Below are 21,180 nucleotides of genomic sequence, written 5' to 3'. Positions count from 1 at the left end.
ACCCGTTCTTCCAGCATTATGTCTTGGAGCTCGGCAAGGAGTTCTGCCGTGAGCGTGGGAGGTGCATACACTGCTATGAGGCCCCAGGTCTCTCCCCGCAATTCTCCTAGTACCACCACAAACCTGCCTCAAGGGTCCGCTTTCAACTTTCTTGTCTTGAATGGAATTCTTTTGTGTAAGAGGATCATGACTCCCCTGGAACCTCTGGAGAACCCAGCAAGGGATGTGTCTGGGTAGTTAGATTTCCTAAAGAGTCCACTGTTGGTGCCAATCAGGTGGGTTTCTGTTATGAATGCAATGTTTGGGGAGTGGCGGTTGAAGTATTGGAGTACCAGTTTACACTTTATACCTAACCCCAAGCCGTTCACGTTCCAGGTCAGCAGGGATATTTGTCCCAGTTGTGTTGCGTCCGCGTGACTCTTATTTTGGGGCTGTACGGGAGGATGTGTTGTAATTCTCGGCCGACGTGAGCCCCAAGCTAGTCTGCCGTTTCTGCCATGTGATCAGTCCTGTGTACTCCTTGTGCAAACTCTAGAACCCCAACCCGTGAACCGTAGGCCGTGCCTGTATGGATGTGGACGTGCGGGCCATTGGGGGGGGGACGTTTCGGTCCCTCCCATCTCCCTTGCTAGGATTTCTCTGGTCGTTTATTTCACTGACCTTTGTTGCTGTTGCTTGTGACATTAGGCCTTTCCCCTCGCCCCCTGAAATCCCCGAACTGCCCCCACCCAGCACCCCCCCAACCAGAAGCACCTGTTCCTCTAACCATTCAAACTATTGATGGGACAGAGCCCCAACTTTGGAGGGGTTAGGAGGACCCCTTACCCCAACTCGTGTGGCTTGGAATTACCATGGAACGTAAATGAAAAAACAGTAAAAGCGCCCCCACGGGGGCAGCGGGGGTAGTGATTGATCACTTTCTCCATATCCCCTCCGGGGCTGCCGGATTTGGAGGTCTCATGCTGCTTCTTATGTCGGTCTCCCAGTATTTGCCCGATTTCAGGTGGGTCCCCTGTCGACCGGAGGTCCGGGTTTCCCTGTTTCCTCGCATGCCGGGGTGGTCCACCCAGGGGGGTGGTCATTGCCTCCGTTGTCCTTGCGAGGTGTGTTTCCGCTCGGTCTGTCTGGGCGTGGGGTGGAGAGGACCTGTATTTCCAACCACTCCCAGGCATCGCGGGGGTTATAGAACACGTAAAGCTTGCCCTTGTGGTACACTTTGAAGTTTGCTGGGAAGAAGAGTGCGTATTTGATGCCCATGGGTGTCAGTTTCTTTTTGATAGAGTCGTAGGGTTGTTGCAATTCCTGGACCTCCCTCGTGTAATCAGGGAAGAACCCAATCCGGTTGCCGTTAGAAGTGATTGGGCCAGTTGCCCTCGCCATTTGTAGTAGTGTGTCCCGATCCCGATAGTTCAGAAGTTTTGCAATCACTGTCCGCGGAGGAGCCCCCGGGACTGGTCTGCCCGCCGGAACCCTGTGTGCTCTTTCTATTGAGAAAAATTTGGAGAGTTTCTTGGGAGCCATCAAGTCCGTTTGCCAGTGTTCCAGGAAGAGTTCCATGGAGGGCCCCTCCTCTTTTTCGGGGAGGCCGAGTATGCAGAGGCTGTTTCGGCGGGACCTACCCTCACTGTATTCGGCTCTATTTTCCAGCGTAGTGATTTTCCGCTCCATTTGTTCGAGGCAGCCGCCCAGGTTTTTAACAGTGTCTTCGGTGTCACATATTCGTTATTCTGTTTCCCCAACCCTGGTGGTTAGGTTCCTTAGGTCTTGTCGCAAAAAGGATACCTCTGAGGCCAGGCCATCTATGTTTGTCTCAACCGAGGTTCTAGAGTCGCTGATTGCCGCCATGACGTCAGTGAGTGACAGCATTTGGCACGCACCCCCACTCGTTGCCTCCTCTGCCACCCCGTTTGTTGGTTCCGTGAGGTTTGCTGGGGTGCTCATTGTGTACTTGTCGATTTTGTTCTGTGTAGTCCCCCTGCGGGGGCAGATCCTTCCCCATTTTGGCCCTGTGGGGTGGCTCTAGGTGCGGGTGTGTCCTGTTGGGCCGGAGCTTATCCCGCAGGGTGGTCCCTCTCAATTCGTTTTGCGGTGCTCCTGTGTCTTCCCGTGGGCTCTCAGTGGGTGGCAGCTGCGCATGGGCCTCATCCCTTCTTCGCCCGTACAGCCTCCTGATCAGTCTCGCTCCTTCAGTGCCCCTATTCTTAAAGCCCTTTGTGGGGTCGCCACCCTCGCAGAGCGCTATCCGTGCTTGACCTCTTATGGGGTGTGGTTCTGATCGGGGTCCGGTATTACCAGGGTTCCTTGCTCCGGGTGTGCACCCAATCTCGTTGCGTTGGTATGGTATGAGTCCTCTCCCCTTGGATGTTCTCCTTTGCCTCCTTCCGGGCCTCGGCCTGCATTGTCCGTCACCTGGACACCGGGGTGGTCCTCAGGTCCTTCCCTTTGAGTCCACACACTATGAATCTGGTAGGTGTTTCTGCCCCAGGGCGGGCTAGCGTGTAGGGGTGCCCTTGGGGGTTTTCCTCTTATGCCGTGGTCTTGTGTGTGCCACTCCTCATTTCATCAGTGCCCTCAGGGGGCCGTTCTTGCCTAGCGGAGCGTTCCCATGTGGTGTAGCCTGCCCCCACCCTCGAGGTGCCTGAGGGTGGTGCAGGGCCAGTTGTGAAGATTTTGTACGGGGTTCCTCCGGGTCCTAGTCGCTGCGTGCTTGTATGGTGGTCCTGCCCTTGGGTTTGTTCAGGGTGTCCCACGCCCTGCTTGATATCCTGTGGGCCGCAGTGCCTCAGTTCAACAGTGTGGTTGGTGCCCACCAACGCGGCCCCCACAGACTCCGGTCCGAGGCCCAGGTGGTCATTTTCACCCTCGGCCCACAGGCTATCCGCCGTGTGCGCCTCCCCCCCCGGGGGGCACCTCTCCCACAATGGTTGTTTTTCCCCCTCGCGTGCACCCCTCGACCTGGTCCGCCCAGCCTCTCGCACACAGTGCACACGGCAGGCACCGGGGAGGGGGAGCCCACGCAGGGTGTCGTGTGGGGGGTGCCCTGGTTCTGGCTGGGTGCCCCTCGCTATCAGGGACCGATGGAGCCTGCGGCTGAAGGGGCCGGGGGGAGGGGAAGGCCGTCCTCACCTCTTCTCCTGCCAGGCTCCGGCAGCGTCTCTGCTCCCAGGGCCGCTGTCCCGGGGCTATGGAAGGCACCACGGGGCTCGCTGCGAAGGATGTGTCTCCGGCAGGCTCAGTCGGGAACGGCGTCCGGTGCTTCCCTCACGCTAGCGCTGCCACGCGGTCTCCCACCGGGCTCCGGTGGCGTCTCTGCTCCAGGGCAGCTGTCCCGGGCCTCGGAAGACGAGTCCCGTGCCACGGGGCCAGTTGTGGAGGATATGTCTCCGGCAGGCCCAGTTGGCGACGGCATCCAGCGCTTGCCACACACCAGCGCTGCCACTCGGTCACAGGGGATCTTCCAGACGGTCGAGGGAACCATAGACGGGTCAGATTTATGTCAGGATTTCGGGGGGACGGTGCGGATACGTTCCCCTCCAATCGTATGTCTTTCAAACCGTTGTGAGATTCGAAAAAACAGCAGGATTATGCAGGATTTAGGCAGCCCTGGCAGAGCAATGCGGGGCTAGGTCTTTATTCGGTGCCCCCTGGTGGCCACCACGGAGGCATAATATTGTTAAGGGAAGGCTTTATGGGCCATCCTCTTCTCATCTTTCGTGAGGAGGTAGGTCTCTTGTAGGATCCCGATTGATGCCTTCGTAGCTCTTAACCTCTCCAGTATAGCTCTGTGCTTTGTCGGGGAGTTCAGCCCCTGTGTATTCAGGGAGATTACGTTAGACTCTGCCATCTTGGGTTACCTTGCTGTCCCCCTCATCTACTTTGTGCCGTTTTCTTCTACTCTGATTCCTTTCGGTAGTAGTTTGTTCTGCCTTTCGTGACTCTACTCCCTCTGTCCCCCTTCCTTCCCTCCCTGCCTCCCTTCCCTCTGCCCCCCACCCCTCTTTTGCAGCCCCTGTGACTGGGATTTCTCAGGATCCACCCTTCTGGTAAATTAGGGCTTAGGGTCACTGTATAGGGCATTACTTCCGAGAGGTCTCTAAGAGCCATAACTCGGTTTAAATTCCAAGATTCTGTACCTCCCTGCTCCGCCTTTGCAGGCCTGTAAGTGTGCGTGTATTCTTTTAGGGTGTTGTTATAGGTTTCTTCAGCAGGCATCCTGTGTGTGTCCTGGGTGATCAACTTTGGCCTTCCTGTCATGGTGAAGTATTAGCTGGTCTCCTAAGGTGTGGGTCTCTCCTGGGTCTACTCCTCCGTGTTGTGGACCCTTCCCATGGGTTGGCTTTGGTGGTGTGTTTGCTGTGGGCCCGGCCATTTTCTTCTAGATTTTGATTCTCCTTCACTCCCATCAGCGTGAGGCCCTCATCACACGTGCTAATTGTCCTCTGGCGCCCCTCCCAACTAAATGTAAGGCCGAAGGGGTACGACCAGCCGTAGGGGATTTGTTTGTCACGCAGAATTCTCGTCACTTGGCACATTAAGCGTTGTTTGTGTAGGGTAGAGAGCGCCAGGTCCTGGAACAGCTGGATCGGGTTCCCATTAATTGTCAGATCGGTGGAAGATCTGGCTGCTCTCAGGATCTTTTCCTTCATGGCTTAGGATGTTAGCACCACCAGCACATCTCTGGAGCGAGCTCCAGGTTCTGTTCTTCTGGGCCCGACGCGGTGGACCCTGTCAAATCCTTTTGTCTCCGGCACGATGTCTAGTAACATATTGCTGAAGGTTTGTTGTAGTGTGTCGCATAGATCCCGGTCTGGGATCGATTCGGATAGGCCCTTAATTCGAATGTTGGATCGACGTGACCTATTTTCAAGATCCTCTGCTTGGAGTTTGAGGTTATTCGTAGCTTGTGCTAATTGGTCCAGCAGCTGGCTGGCTTGTTTGGATTCTTCCGATAGCTTAGAGAGGCCACCTTCCATTGTGTCCACTCTGTCTCCCAGCTCATTGATCTCTTTCCGCACTTCTTGTAATGAGGTTTTTAGGTTGTCCCGTAGCTGACCAATTTGAGTCTGGAATGCCTGTGTCATTCTAACCTCCATGCCTCTCAGACATGTTAGCAGGTCCTCTCTCTCTGGGTCTGTTGTGTTTGGGGTTGTATTAGGCACTGGCTCCGTTGAGTATTGTGGTGGCAGTGGTGTATTTGTGACTTGTTGTCGACTTCAGCACCTGGCCAGTTGATTTTCTTGGTTTTTGGGGGACCCTTTCACTTTTGGAGGTGCGCTTTTGGTCCTGGCGCCCGGCATCTACATTGATCGCTGGTTTCTTACCTATCTTATGCTCTCCGCCAGGTCTGTGCTGGCTCTCTGACAACCGGAGTGGGTATTGGCAGGTTGTAGGATCCGGGGTCGTCTGTTCGCCCTCAGGTATCCGGTTGTTCTCTCCCATCGGGGGAAAATGGGGGCCAGGTGCGGTCGCCTAGCCCGTCTGTGTTCAGTTGTGGCCCCTTCCCACTGTTTAAAAAAAAAAAAATATATATATATATTTTCATATTTTTAAACAAACAACACACCAAACATTACAACCTTTTTTAGGACGTTCATAATCAGTATCAAAACATCATATTATACAGTGTTATTCTCTGTCCCCCCCCTCCCTCCCCACAAACTCGAGCCGTCTCATCCGTGCCATCTACATGAGCATTTTCAGGAATCTCAGTGCTTGCCGACTTATCTGAGTCTTCTGTTTCATGATTAACCTGGTGGGGGTTCGCCATTGAGGTCACCAGTTGCCTCCAGGATATAAGGGGGCCCACTTTCTCCTCTCCCCCCCCCCCTAGTGACAGCTTCAAACCATACCACAGTTTCTGCTTCTGCCCATCTCAAGAGGTCCGCCCACCATATCTCCACTCTAGGCCTATGGGCCGCTTTCCAACACATTGCAATTCTATGCTTGGCTAAGATATAGGCCAGGTCCTTCATCTTGCTGATATGCTTTGAGTTACGTGGCCTGGGAAAACTCCCAAGCATGCATGCCCAAGCAGACCTAACATCAAGCACCACTCCCCCACTGGCCATTCTCGTCTTTATTTCTTCCCAGAATCTCTGCACCTCAGGGCACGCCCAGAACATGTGCAGCAGCCCTGCCTCCTCCCCCCCGCACCTGGGGCATTTCTGTATAGCCAAGCCTCCAAACCTGGCTATTCTTCCGGGGGTCAAATAAGCTCTGTGGGTGACATACAACTGGATCTGCTGGAGTCTCGCATTCCGGGACACTTTTTTATGGTATCTTTGAGCTCTATCCCACTGTCCCTCTGTCATGGGTTCTCCCACCTCCTCCTCCCAGTCGTGCCTCAGTTGGAGCAGCTCCTTCCCTGCCTTCGTACTCAAGAGTTCATATATCCTAGATATTTCATGCCCACCCTCCGAGACATCATACATAATTTCCAGGGTGGCATCAGGTTCTTCCGCTAGCACCGTCTCTGGCCACCTCTCCCTCACCCGTTTCATGAGCCTGGGTTAAGTGATGTATTGGCCTCTATGCAGCCCAGTCTCCTCCTGTAGCCTCTGAAATTCCAATGCCTCCCCTTCCTGTCATATATCTCTGAGGGTGGCTAGGCCCACCGATTGCCAGTATCTGCGGACCCCCTTGAACAGTTGGGAGTCATCCCCGCACAACACCACCAGCGTGACCTGCTGAGAAAGCGGGTCTGGGTCGCCCACAGTTCTCCATGCTCTGTGCCAAACTTCCCAGCCCACCTTCAATAGTCTCCCTATCCCTGCCATTTTAGTTTTATGCAGCCACACTATCTCTCTTAGAAAGTATGGAGCTGTATCACCTTGCAAAAGCCTAGCTTTTGGCGAGTCCTCTACGGACAACCACCTAGCCACGTACAACAACTGTCCTTCCAAGTAATACAGCTCAGAATTCGGCAGGTTTATGCCCCCCTTGTCACATGTGTTCTGTAGTTTCCACAGGGCCACCCTATTCCTGGAGTTGCCCCATATGAAGCCCCTGCACATGCCATGAAGTCTCACAAAAAAGCGCCTGGGGATCAGGTACGGGACATTCACAAAAAAATGCAAGAGTCTGGGCAGGACCACCATTTTGAGCAGGGCTGCCCTTCCCATCTTGGCTAAGGGTAATCAGGACCAGAACACCATGCTATTCTTAATTCCCTCAATTGCTTTCTCTGTATTGTTTTTGTGCTCTGTCTCTATCCTATGGTAAATGTTTACTCCCAGGTACCTGAATGTCATGGGCTGCCAGGGTATCTGCAGGATGGGTAGTCTCTCCAATGGGGTGCTTTTATACCTTCCCAAGGGGAACAAACTGGACTTCCCAGGGTTCACCGATATGCCCGAGAGGGTGGCATACCGATCCATCACCTCCAGCACATATTGCAGGTTCTCCTCCAGGTAACGCAAGTAGAGGAGCATATCATCTGCATACAGTGATATCAGGTGTGTGCCTCCTGTCGTACGTATCCCCACCTCCCCATATTGTTGCCACAGGCAAATTGCCAGCGGCTCCAATGCCAAAATATATAACATGGGCGACCAGGGGCATCCCTGTCTGTCCCCCTGCTGAGCTGCCATTTATCTGAGATTATGGTTCCCGTTTCAACTCTCGCCATCGGGGAGCTATATAACATCTGGACCCATCTGATATATCCTGGCCCCATCCCGTATCGCTTCAGGGCCGCCTTCAACCATGGCCACCGCACTGAATCAAAGGCTTTAACTACGTCCAACGACACCATAGCCAGCTCGCCCGAGTCTCCCTCGGCTTGATCAATGATATGGTGCAGCCTCCTATGGTTGTCTGTGATGTTTCTACCGGGGACGTAGCCTGTTTGGTCTGGATGTATCAACTTGCCAATTACCCTCTTTAGTCTATTGGCCAGCACTGCAGTGAGTATTTTGCTGTCCTGATTAAGCATAGACAGGGGCCTATAAGACCCACACTTTACGTCTGGCTTGCCTGGTTTCAGGAGCGGGATGATCACTGCCTCACGGAGAGACGCCGGCAGTTCCCCCCGCTCATATGCTTCATTAAACATGGCAAGCAGCGGCTAAAGTAGCTCCTGCTTATACGTTTTATAAAACTCACTGCGTAACCCATCCAACCCCGGCGCCTTACATGTGGGTAGGTGTTGGATCACCACCTCCAGTTCGTCCGCGGTGATGGGGGCATCTAGATCTGCGCGTTCTAGGTCATCCAAGGTGGGCAGCCCTATGTCCTCTATTGTTTCCTGTATTTCTTGACTCATTTCTTCTCCTGCGTCCTCATATAGTCGTCTATAATACTTGAGGAACTCCTCGTTTACCCCCTCCTGGGTATTATAGATTTAACCTTCCGCGTCCCTGACTTCTCTGATCACCGGGCAGGGGGTCTCATTTTTGTATAACCAGGCCAGTAATCTACCCGGCTTATCCCCCCCTGCATTTAGCCTCTCTGTGTATTTCTTATAATTTAGTCTGCATAATCTGTCCCAGAGTTCACTACAAGCCATCTGTAAGTCCTTTATATCGGCGCTGTCCTCTCGGGTGGTCCCCTCACTTTAATAATAATTTGGCATTTATATAGCGCTACGAACCCTCAGGTATCTGAGCGCTGCTTATTATTACCCACGGTGTGTGGTGCTCATTTATCGACCTCGGAAGGATGAAAGGCTGATTTTGGCCCCGCCGGGATTCGAACCTGCGTTAGCAGGCTCTGCACGAATGTCAAAGTGAGCGCTCTACTCACTGTGCCACTTGACCGGCCCTCTAGCTCTCTTTCTGTTTCCTACAGTTTCTGTTCAATACCCCCTTGGAGCCCCTTGGACTTTGATGTAGCTCTCCCCCTCACCACCACCTTAAATGCCTCCCATACCGTTCCCACAGAGCGTACACTGCCCGTGTTAATTTCAAAATATTCCTCGATGGCCTCCCTCAAATCCTCTCGAAATCCTGCATCCTGTAGAGCCTCAGATCTGAGCCTCCTTGTCGGGATTCGCGCTCTGGGGGATTGGTGTCGCCATTCTACGACCAAAGGCGAGTAGTCGGATAGCACCCGGGCCTTGTATGCCGCGCCCACCATTTCTCCCATTATCTCAGCAGCAGCAAACACATAATCCAGCCTCGTGTGCAGGTCATGTGGCGCAGCGTAATGCGAGTATTGCCTATCCATTGGGTGCAATCGTCTCCACACATCCTCTAGGCCGAGGTCTGTCGACAGTGTCCTCAGCGCTTTGGCTACTGGCGCCGGCTTTTCTGATTTGTCATCTGACCTGTCTATCCTGGGGTTCAGGGTGCAATTGAAGTCCCCTCCCCACACCATTGCGCCTCCCACCAGGGGGCTAATTTTACTATATAGGGACCTAAAATATGTCGCTGTATCATGGTTAGGGGCGTACAAATTTATGATGCTCACTTCTCTGTTCTCCAGGAGTCCCGCCACCACCACAATTCTACCTTCTGGGTCTGTCGACCAACTGAGCAGCTGAAATGGCACATGGGGTACCACCCATGTAATCACCCCTCTTGCATATGCCGAGTATGTGGCCCCTACGACAGTACCCCTCCATTTTCTCCTAACCACCTCCAACTTCTCCTTGGTGAGGTGGGTCTCCTTTAGCAGAGCCATGTCAATCCGCATCCTCCTCAGATACATCATCACCTTATTACATTTTCGATAACTATTGAGGCCCTGCACATTCCAGGTCACGACTCTAAGATTACCCGATGCCATTGACTTGATGCTCTTCCCCTCTCCACTCCCTCTGATGTCTACCTCGATGGCCCGTTTTACGACTCTTAACCTTCCCAACCTCAACAACTGCCCCCCCTCTTCCCAACCCCACTCCACTGCACACAACCCTCCCTTACCCAACTCCATCCCTGGATCTCAGGCCCACCCGCGCATGGCCCTGTCTCGTGAATCGAGGGCTAGGACCCCGCGGGGTGTCACCTAACTAACAACTAACCTGACCTAACTAAGCGTAAGCGTAATGCTATGGGGTTCAAGGGATGTCTCCCAGGAGCTCCCTCTTGTCTAATTAGAAGTATTTGCTGTTAGCGGATCTTACAAGCTTGTATTTCCTGCAACACATTCCCCTCAGGCTTTATTTAATACTATATTCCAGTCCCAATGTCTTGTGCTATGTCGCCAGAGATGCCCCAGCTGCGTGCTACTTATCTTCTGCCGCTTCCGTCTGGATATCCGGTTCTTGAGGGCGACCCTGCATGTCCAGCCAGTCCATGGCATCTTCCGGGGTCTCAAAAAACAGGGTTTTGCTATTGTGGAACACTTTCAGTTTGGCCGGGTAAAGCAGCATATATCTGTGGCCAGCCTATCTCAACCTCCTCTTCACCGACCCGAAGTTCATCCTGCTGCGTTGCACCTGCAGAGTGTAGTCCGGGTACGCTGTGATTTTCACCGGCCCTCTTTCGATCGTACCTTCCTTCCGGAAGAATTCGAGTATCTTCTCCCGATCCCGGTAGTTCAGAATCTTTGCAATCAGCGGCCACGGGAGGGATCCCGGGGGTGGTCTCCTTGTCAAGGCCCTGTGTGCTCTCTCCACTGCAAACCCCTGGGTCAGTGCTCCACCAGTTATTTCCTGCAGAAGCATAGATTCCATGTATTCTGTTGGGTTTGGCCCTTCCATTCTTTCTGGCAATCCTACAATACAAATGTTATTGCGTCTAGCGCGCCCTTCTGCCTCCTCTGCCCTGTTCTCCAGATTGCCCACACGCTGCACCGGGGCATGTAGTTCCAGTCCGTGGCGCCGTGTTTGGGGCCATCTCCTTTTCCAAGTTTCCAGTGTGTTCTGCGAGCGTCCTCACGTCCTGTCTCAACAAATTAACTTCTTCTTGGACCGCTCCGATCTTGAGGTCCAGTCCCACTTTTAGATCGTTCATTGCCAGGCCCAGCTTGGTCTCTCAGGCGACTTTCAGGTCCGCTATCGCTGCTAGCACCTCCTGGATAGTGCCCGGTGCCTCCGCTACCACTGTGGCAGTGTTGTCTCTGCTTTTGCCTCCTTCTGTCCCTGGAGGTGTCTTGGCGTAGGCATCCAGCGTGGGCTGCTTGTTCCTGGGTCTGACTATTTTGGTAGACATTGTACTGCGCTGTACGGGCTCGAACCAGCAGAGCCACCCCACTCGCGACAGTCGACATGGCGTCAGGCCACTCCCAGTGCTCAGGGGCCGCTTCAGCCTTATTTGGGTATGTTCTTATCACTCACCGCACTCCTAGAATGGACTGTGTCCTCCCACGCACCATCGCCCATGCAGTATTACTCAGCCAGTCCCTGCCATATTTCTTTCGGCAGCCAGTTGTTAGATGCCACCCCCCTGGCTCTGCACTCCCCCACTCCGGCTCTCCATTGGCCCCTGGGCCTACCAGCCCGCAGTGTTATATGAGGTGCTTCTCTCCAGCTCCACGGCACTTTTGGATATGACCAGCAGCGGGTCAGCCCCCCTGTGTCATCAGGCCATGCTGTGCGGGTCCCTCCCTGCTAGCATGTGCTATTTCTGCTGCTTTCTCAGCGTGTATGCAGCAGTTGGTGTTCCATTTAGGGGCTCGTGCTCACCTGCCCCCCTTGGGCCTCATGCGCCAATTCCCAGTCACTCTGTGCGCCCAGTGGCTTGGGCGCACCATTTCACTCCCTTCGGCCCGTGGTGTGCGCAAACATCCACACCAGAGCGGGCCGTGATATGAAGCAGGCAGCTCGTATTCAGGCCATTCGATCTCGTCAGGTGCGATCAGTCCGTGCAGCGGGCAGCCCCCTATGCTCTTTCGCCCACTCCAGGGCCGCATCCGACCTCTCTCAACTTAGTGTAGCACAGTTGTGGGCGCAACCAAGCATCCCCCTCCAGAAGCGCCCACCTGCAACAGTGTCCTCAATGTTCAGGTAATTTGGCGTCCCTGCACGCGCTCCCACTGTGTGTCTTGCCAGGCCCCGCTCCTGCGTTTCAAGGCCCCCCCGGGGTCTTCATTGGGGCCCGTGGCACGCCCAGCCCCCGGGGCTCGATCGCACACGAGCCCCCGCTCCAACTGGCACCGTGCTCCACAGGCGCGCCTCCCTGCGACCGCCCTGTCGGCAGTGTGCCCCTGCATCGCCCCGTGCTCACAGCAACTTCTGGGACGACCCGACGCAGTCCTCCGTTGTGTCCGGGAACCGGGGTGCCCTGGAGGCTCCTGCCGCTCCTCCTCCTCTCCTGGCCCAGGAGTCCGCCACCCGCACCAGCGGTCTCCTTGCTGCTGGGTCTTCTGTCCACTCACCGTCTGGGCGCTTTCTCCCCTGCAGGACCGGGGCAGGCTTGCTTGAGTAGTATCAGCCTACGCTCCTGTCCACGGCGCTTCGGTCATGGCTCTTCAGTCAGTTTATGACCCTTTGTTCGTGTGCCGCCATCTTTTCTGTTCCCTGGACTTAAGAGCCCAGCTGCTCTCTGGTGGCCTCGGTTCTCTGAGTGAAGTTCCGATCAGCTGCACAAGTCGCTCCGTTCCCGCACTGGACCTTGCCCCGTCTGGGGATGCGTTGCCAGCATGCCTTTTTGCCTGAATATCAGCTTAATTTACAGGATCTTATGACGGATTGACGGGAGCTCCTCAAGAGCACGTCTCCTCATGGCACCATCCAGCCACACACCCCCCATTCCCACTATTATTTTGAGTTTACTGGCTTATTGTATTACTGTTTGGAGATTGACCTCTGCCACCTTGGGGTCCGACTAGCTTCAGGGGAGTGTCTGTCGAGCCTTTGACTCACCCCCGGTCACCCTCCACTGGCCAGATCCCGCCGGCTACTTGGTATTGGAGTTTCCACCACTGGAGCGTATCGTGAGGGGAGGTAGGGGCGAGATTCCTACCTTGCTGCCTTGGCGACTGTGGCATCCACTGGCTCTGTGTTCTTCGGCTGGTTTAGTGTTTTCTGCATCCTCTATCGACCCCTTCGTGTCTGTTACACTACTTCCCAGCATTTTAAGGTGCAGGCCTCTGGAGTTGGGTCTCACTGGCCGGCACATGGTGTTTTCCCCACTGTGGGGTGGGCTGTGGTCTTGATTGCCAATGGTTTGCTGCCAGATAGAGTTGGTAATGGAGTATTTGAAGGCACTTTTCCGGAGTGCAGCTGCACTGGCTTGCGGACCTGTAAATCTTTGTTTTCCATACTAGATTGCCTCGGTTGAGGGTTCGTATTGCCAGGAATGTGAGTGATTCAGTGTTGCCTGGGTGTGTAAGCTCGTGTCAGTACAGCTGTGACCTTTCTAGCAACGTTAGTGGATAGGCATTAAGTCTGTTGTTAACTCCTCACTTGAATAAGTGTTTGGTAGATTACGGAGCGCCTTGACTTATAAGGTGGGGATGTTATATGGCAGCTGCTTTGGGCAACCAGCCTGCCGCATGTGTTCTGTTCTGTGAGGCGTGGGTGCACTATGTGCATGTTGGGTGGGGGGGGGTGTTATACTGCTTTCCGGGGGCCCGCAGGCGTAAGCTTTTTTGCTGCTGATGGCCCGGGGGGTGACAGCTGGGTTTATGTTTGCGTATGAGGCGGCTGGTGTGTGCTGCGGGCTTAGGCCGGGACCGTTAGTTAGACTCCTCTCTCAGTGCGTGCGCCGCATGTCTTTGAGGCAGGAGGCTATTGCCGGTAGTATGCGGCTACTGAGATGAAGCCCCTAGTGGGCGGACGCGCTCTCTGCTTCCCAAGCACTGTGCAGGTTATGCCCACGCCTCGGCCCTCCTTGTGTAGTTTTGCAGTGAGGCTGCACATCGGGGTGGAGGACCAAGCTGTCTGTTCAGCCGGAGAAGTCCGTCGCCCGTGTAGGGGCTCCCGCCTGCGCTTCGGTCCTCGGTGGGGCTCTCGTCAAAGCTGTCAGTTGCTGGCCCCAGGGGCTGTCGCTGCTCCTGTGGCTCTCCCCCTTCAGTGTTCTGGAAAGATTCTGGGGCCTCTGTTCATTGTCTCGCCGTTCTCCTTTTCCCACATGCCCCGCGGTCAACCCTCCCCCCGGGTGCAGGCACCTCCTCTGCTCCGGTAGTGGGCCTGCGTGGCTCGCTGACCGTCTCTCGGTCCCTCTGCTGATGTTTGCGGGGGCGGCCTGCGGGAGGGGTTCCACAGAGTCACCTCTGGTCTGGATCTGCTGCCAGTCTGGTTTCTGCTGAAGTGCGCTTTCCCTCTCGGGCCTCCCGGGGCCCTTCGGATGCTGCCAGCCCCTGCGTGGGCCGCCTTGCCGGTCTCCTTGTGGCTGCTGCCTTAGGTCCCAGGTAGGGAGCTCCCAGGAAGCTTTCGGCTCGTTGGATAGGCTCAGGGGGGCGGGGGGAGTTAGTGCCTGACCCAATCGGCCATGGGAGGTCTGCTCTTCCTCCACTGGTGGTGTTTTCCCGGTTGGAATCTCCACATGCCCTACCCCCACCGGGCCTTCCGTCCTGGGGCTCCCGCACGAATCTTTCGGATGGTGCGATTTTGTGGTTTTTGGGGTGCTTCCCCGCTAGCAGTGGGTGCGCCCGTCTGCCCACACCTGTGGGTGCGCAAATGCTGTTCTTGCCTGTGTTTTCCGCACTTTTCCGCGTGCTTTTAACTCCTTTCTATTCCTGCTTTTGCGGAGCTCGGGAGACCTGCATCTTCACCTGCAGGCGGCCATCTTGGAATCCTTCTCTCTCATGTATTTTAATGTGATTTTGAACTCCGTGTTTCCTTTGGTTGTGGAGTCCGACAAACTCCATAGGCATCATCTTTTACATTGTGTCACACAGCACCTTCAGTGCAGTGGCACAGGGAAGTCTTTCAGATTTCCCAAAAGGTTTAAATACCTTCTCTTGGATAAACTACTGTTTCCAAGAGCAGTAAAATGAAATTGACTTTACTTACATGTGTAACTTTCTAGACCCAGCACACACTATCTTACAAGAGGGTGCTGGAGGGGTTAGCTAGTATCCCTTTTCTCTAGCTTGTCATGTAACATTTTTATGTTACCCTTTTCTCAATGAATGGCTGGTGGCAGTGGTTTTGTTTTAACTACCGTGGTGTGCATTTACCGCGGGCTGCTTTCGCAGTTGCAGTAAAGTACCCAAGGGTGCAATTTTTGTCAAAATGGCCCTGGTCTTCTGTTTTCACCATTTCTTTGTGGAAAGGTCCTTCTTGAGATTTACTCTGCACGCCAAACCAGGTTTGGTCCCATTGTTCGCTTTGCCTTTGGCAGGATTCAGGAGTGAAGCCCGCCTCTGGCTCCAGGATGTCTGGGGTAGGCAGGAAGTGAGGGAGGTGCCCGAAACTCCCTGTGCTTATTCTCCTAGGAGACCCAAATGCCCTCTGTGGTGATTGGCCGGATGACTGTCCGGCAAGGACAGCCACCTTGCTGGGTGACTGACAACTGGGCTGGAATGAATGGGAGAGAACTGAATAAAAGGCGAGGCTTTTGGCTTGGAAGGCAGATTCGACCACTCGACTAAGGATCCGAAGAAGAATTTGAAGAGGACGCCTGCTGCAACTCCTGGACCGTTGGTTTGTCCAGTGAAGCCCTGCTGCTGTGCTGAAACTCCAAATTTGTATCGACAAAGAAGCCCCTGCAAGGACGACTTCTCCCCTTGACTTGCTGGGACCAATCAACTCCAAAGTAAGCCACCTGGACATCCTTCTCGGAGCTGGTTGAATTTCCACAGAGTTGCTGCTGGAAACTATATAGCCAGGGAGAGGAACACCAGATTGTGTGTGTTGCTTTTCAGTTGGCCAAGAGCTCCAAAAAGATCCTCCAGACTCCCAGGAAGAATGACTGACCGAGCCTGAGCCCCCTCAACAGAGTGCGGGACCCCAGAAGCAAGGACAGTCCATATCGACAGCCAGGAACCGCAGTGTTGCTATTTGCAGTAGTCACAAGGAGCTGAAACACCGAATTGCCACTTGTTGAAAAGATTGCTGGTTGCAAGCGGTGACCGTCCCATTGCAGTGCAGGAGTCCCCAGAAGTCCTCCCTCTTGTCCCCACGACTGAGGACCAGGAACAGAGAGATTTGCAGAGCTGCACAGGAACAGAAGTCATCTGCTGCACTTTTTCTTCAATACAAAGGTATTGTAAAATCTGAGAGAACTTACCTCTTACTGTAGAGTTGCTTGCATCTTCTACTACTCACATGTCTAATCAGCTTGTGGCCCTACTTTTGATTCTTCTTTTCTTCAAAGACTTCTAAAACATTGGGCAAAGACTTTTCTACTTACCTACCAGAAGTGCTTCATCCTATATAAGACTTTTGCCCATTGACTTTGACTTAGCCTGTTGTACTGAATGACGTGTCTCAGGGGATCCAAAAGTATTTGCCTGCTTAAGAATATTTGTGGTCTCTTGTTGTTCTAATAACCTTTTCCTTTTACCAACTTCTAAGAGTATTCTAAATGCAAACAGTAAGATATTAATGTCCCCAGCACCCTAGTTATTGAAGTCACCTGAGGGTGTAGGTTGTGTCTGTGGGCCAACCCAAAAGGGTCTTTACTGATTTAGAAGCTAAAAGTGTACAGTATTGAAGTGTATTTGTGTGTTACTTTTTATATTGCTCCCTACTGAAGAAGGCTTACTTTAACTGACTGATAAATACATTAATAATGATTTATTCATGAAACCTTATGTGTAAGAGTTTATTTGAATACTTGGCACTGTGAATCTCTGTGTAACTCCCCTACAGCTCACATTGACCCCTCTTGAGATAAGCCTGGCTGCTCAACACGCTACCAAAACTGTAGTACAAGCTTAGACCAAAGGTTGGGTTTCCTATACTTGTAGTCAGTTGTGTGTAGTGCACCCAAAGGGTACTGCATACAAACTTTGCCTAACACTGGTGGCAGGCGGTGAGGATATATTGTAGAGTTGTTACACTAAGAATTTGCTATGCTTTTGTTCAACTGCAAACATTCACAAGGCTAAGCTCCCCTAGAAAAGCAATTGTAACATCCCTGTTATGGATAACTTTTATCAGTAGAGCAACTGAAAGAAATGGGTAAAAACAGGAATCTCCCTGTTAAAGGAAAGAAAAAGTAACTGATTGCAAGATTGTTGAATAATCAAAGTCTGGGTAGTAGGCCTGTCACACCTGATAATGAGGATGAAAATTCAGAGTCTAACTGATATTGTTGAAGAGTAGGAAGAGTCAGACGAGTCTCAGGAAGAGAGCCCCTCTTTACCTCAACAGGCCCTTTTGCCTCAACCTTTAGCTACAGGGACCCCACAAAGTCCATCACTGAGTCCAGAATGTGTCTCCCTTGAGTTAGAGTTCAAAAGATTACAGATCCAAGCTGAAACCAAACATCAGGTCATCAAACTAAGGGAAATGGAAATGCAACATGCTTTTGAAATGAAGAAATTGTCTCTTGAAAGAGTCTTCTAGGTCTTCCAGTCCAAAGAGACCTTGCATGCCTAAAGAAGCAGTGAGTATGTATGATGTGAAACTTGATATTTTGGATTAGTTGGGTGCTTTTGAATATAACTATGGGATTCAGGGTTTCACAGGGAATCAGTTGATTCTTTGACTTTTTTCTAGGCTCCCTCAAGTTGCAACTGATGCTGTAATGGAGGTAGGGGATTGGAGTATGAAAATGTGAAGCTAGCTTTGATAGCTAGATTTGGGAAAAATCCTTCCCAGTACCTTAAGAGGTTTAGGACCCTCAAGAAGACTGATGGTACCCCTTGGGCTACCTGGGTGTGTGAATGTTTGAAAAACTTAGATGGTTGGGTTTAGGGTTACAGAGTGAACTCATTTGAAGGAATGAGAAATCTGTTTTTGTTTGAATCTATTTTTGATGCCTGCTCTCCTGAGCTGAGACAGCACTTGGCTTACTCAAAGGAGATTGATCCCAAGAAGCTAGCAAAAGCTGCTGACTTGTAGGTTGCCAACAGGGCTACTCACAAGGATTCTGGGGCCACTCATAAAAAGGATGAGGGGAAGCAGCACAAGAAAGATGACAAAGAGAATTCTAAAACCTCCCATCCAAAAGTGGGCCACAAGCATAAAAAGGGTAAGTCATAGATAAGGAAGTAAGATGGTCAGATTTAAACTCACCTATACCTAGGGCGTCAGAACTATTGACACAGTCAGACCGACCTAAGTGGCAACTCCATGGTGAGAGAGGGGAGTTGCCACAATAAGTGAGCAGATTAAAATTGTTGCCAGGAAGAAGGTGGTGCGGGAATCTTGTCCCTGCAGTAGACAGACAAATGATGACAAATGAGAATGAGTTTGGGGCTTCACAGTTTCCCTCCCTAGAGAAAGGGGGGGGGGCAGACCACAGTATATACCGTGGCCCGAGATGGACAAGGATAATTTAAGATGTAAACTCCTGAGTTTACCTTCTGGCTCTTGGAAATGGATACATGAGTTAGGAAAAAGGATGGGAGGAAACAGATTGGCTATAGGGGACATTAAGGGTCTCCTGAACACCATGCCTGGTTAGAGAGCTGATGATGTTTGGTCACGGGCAGGATATGCCAGTGTTACTACAGTTAACACTGCTCATGATGGAGCACCGTTCAATAACTGTAGAGCAGCGTCCTGGGATGCGCTTAGAGTACTGTATCTAAACATGTCCGATATGGGAGCTCTAATGATGAAAAAGATGCAAGACAGGGATGATCTGCTTGTTTACATTCAGAATTTTCAGGAACAGTGGAGCTTGGAGAGGCGCGAAGCTTGGGGAAAATCTATACATGTGTTCCATCATATAGTGTGCCTAGGGCTGCCAGACCCTGTACAGAAGCAGCTCAAGAAGTTAGTGGGTACAGAAGCTAAACCGTAGTCAGAGATTCAGCTGACCATTACACATTATCGTAGACTCTTGCAGGAAAAGAATCGCAAGAAAGATGATGCTAGGAAAAACGAAGAGGCAAAGTTAGTACAGAAGAAATTGTCGAAATATGCCATTGAAGGTCCAATGTTGACTAGTGTAGACGGATGGAATTCACAGCAGATTGCAAATATGCCGCAGGTGAATAACCAAAGGCAGTTTGATCAGGGCAATAATGGATTTGCTCCGTGAGGAAGGGGAGGATTTCGAGAAAGAGGTTTTCAGAATAATCAAGGGAATTGGCAGAATAATTAGGGAAGCTTCCAGAATAATCAAGGTGGGTTTCAAAATACGTAGAATGACAGTCAAAATATGCAGGATGGGCAGATTAGGAGACTTCCTACATGTTGGATATGTGGTATGACAGGGTACTTTGCTCGTATGTGTAGAAGTCAAGGGTTCGTCCAAAACGGCCAATTTTTAAGAGGGGGGCTTCAAACCCGCCTGCGTATTCACAGCAGAGTGCAGACGGGATTCTTCAGAATCAAACGATACAGCAGCAACAAGCGCCAAGAGTGCAGCAACACTTGCAAACACAGCAGGTAGCAGTCGATCCGCCACAAGGGCAGTTGTAGCATTCACCCATGCAGATTCAGCAGAGTACAAGCACAGGCCAGCTGTTGACTCCTAGAGTAGGGGGTGTGTCTGTCGATGGAGGGAGACCTTTTACAGATAACGGGATGAGGCTGTACCGGCAATAGGACAGCTCACTGGGAGACCTGATGTGTTCAATATTATCTGTGATGCTGAATCCTCACGAGGAACGGAGGGTCGACGTCAGTATATGAGGCAAATGTTTTTCGTTTTTAGTAGACACAGGTGTAAGCCCTCATGTATACGAGAGGGAAAGTTTCCAATGTCTGGCAATGCCATGAATACTCAAGGTTTTACAGGAGCTACAAGTAGAGTTCATGTCACTGAAGAATTACCAGTCTCGATAGGAGAATGTGACATGTTGATACCATTGCTATATTCAAGGCAGACACCTGTTAACATTTCGAGTCGAGATCTAATGACCAAGTTGAACATGACAATTTCGTTTACTGATGATGGTATAGTGTGTTCAATACCAGGAATGCATATTTAAACATTAGCAAAATTATTATGCCATTTTCAGGACAAATGGCCATGCAGGCAATGCCTTTAGAACCAGAGGATTTTCATTATGGAGTACACATTCTGTTGACGTGGCTACCAGGCCTAGTAGGCAGAACTATGAGAATAACCGATGAATTTTTGTTTAGACCAAAAATACCTATTCTTGAAGAAGAGGGACAAGTTTTTCCCTTAGAGCAACAAGCAGCCATAGTGCGAGGTGAAATGGCTTTGCTTGATGGGAATGATGATGAGGGCAGACAATGGTGTGCAGTAATTGCCATTGGGGAAGGTTACAGATTGACTGACGTCCCCTATGAGGATCTATTTGGAGATCATCCATCTGATGACGAAGTAATATTTGACATGAGCATTACTTATTGGGTGAGAGCAATCAAACGAGAAGTTCCTCAGAAAATGATATTGGCACAAAAACATCCTGAGTATTTTGATGAAGATATGGCAAAAGGGCCAGTTTCATTGTGGACCACAGGCCCCTATGATCTACGCCTGTTGAAGGGGGTTGGAGAAGTAAAGATTAAATTGAAACCAGGAGCAATTTTACCTCGAGCATGACAGTACCCTATGTCTCGAGAGGCAGATGAAGGTATTTTTAAGACAATTTCCCCCATGATAGATCAGGGTATCTTAGTGGCGTCAGAGTCACCATGTGTCATGCGCCGTCTTCATAATTGGCGCCTGTGGCCCCGTGTGTGTTTACACTCTTCTTGACTTCATTCACTTACATCCAGCGGTCTAGTTTTTCTCTGCTTGGATGTACGTAGCCCTATTTCAGCCACGCCCCCTCTTCCAGTCCTTGCGTTGCAACCATTAGGGTCAGCCGTTCCCTCGCTGCCGCTGTTGCGCTACTCTGTTCTTTCTTTGCTTAGCCCTTGTGCTTTTGCTTACCTCTCAGCTCTCTTCCTCCCGCCGTTCGTTCTTCGGTCCGTTCGGTGCCCTTTTTCCTACTCTTCTTCTGTGCTCGCGCTCTTGGCTCCTCCCCTTTTTCCCTCGCGCTAGTTACTGGCGTTTCTTTTGATTCTTTGTTGCTCTACTATTGTGTACTCGCCTGAGTCCTCAATTTTTCCTCAGATTCCGGATTGTTTTCCATTACACTTTGTCAAATCCATCACAAGTCCAATTTACATGAGGAGTCCTGCCGTGACCTTACCATCCTAGGGGTTTTTTCTGCCACGTTTGGCTTTTTCCCCTTATTTCGGTCCCTCCCGGGAAAGGGGTCACAATGGAGTGCTTTCCCACAACCTTCACCGTGGCTTCCTCTTGTGTGAGA

At 51.8% G+C, this 21,180-nt stretch overlaps 1 protein-coding gene across 4 annotated transcripts in view; it reads left to right on the top strand.

Annotated features, from left to right (window-relative positions):
• LOC138526081 (multidrug resistance-associated protein 1-like) overlaps window positions 1-21,180 on the top strand; it is a 1,621,759-nt gene that overhangs the window by 1,252,061 nt on the left and 348,518 nt on the right. The window lies entirely within an intron of this gene.

This window comes from Ambystoma mexicanum, chromosome 7p (genome assembly GCF_040938575.1).
Source record: "Ambystoma mexicanum isolate Mex_15411 chromosome 7p, UKY_AmexF1_1, whole genome shotgun sequence".
NCBI classification, from domain to species: Eukaryota; Metazoa; Chordata; class Amphibia; order Caudata; family Ambystomatidae; genus Ambystoma; species Ambystoma mexicanum.
The sequence above is the reverse complement of the archived record's forward strand: the minus strand, read 5'-3'. Positions and strand labels throughout refer to the sequence as shown.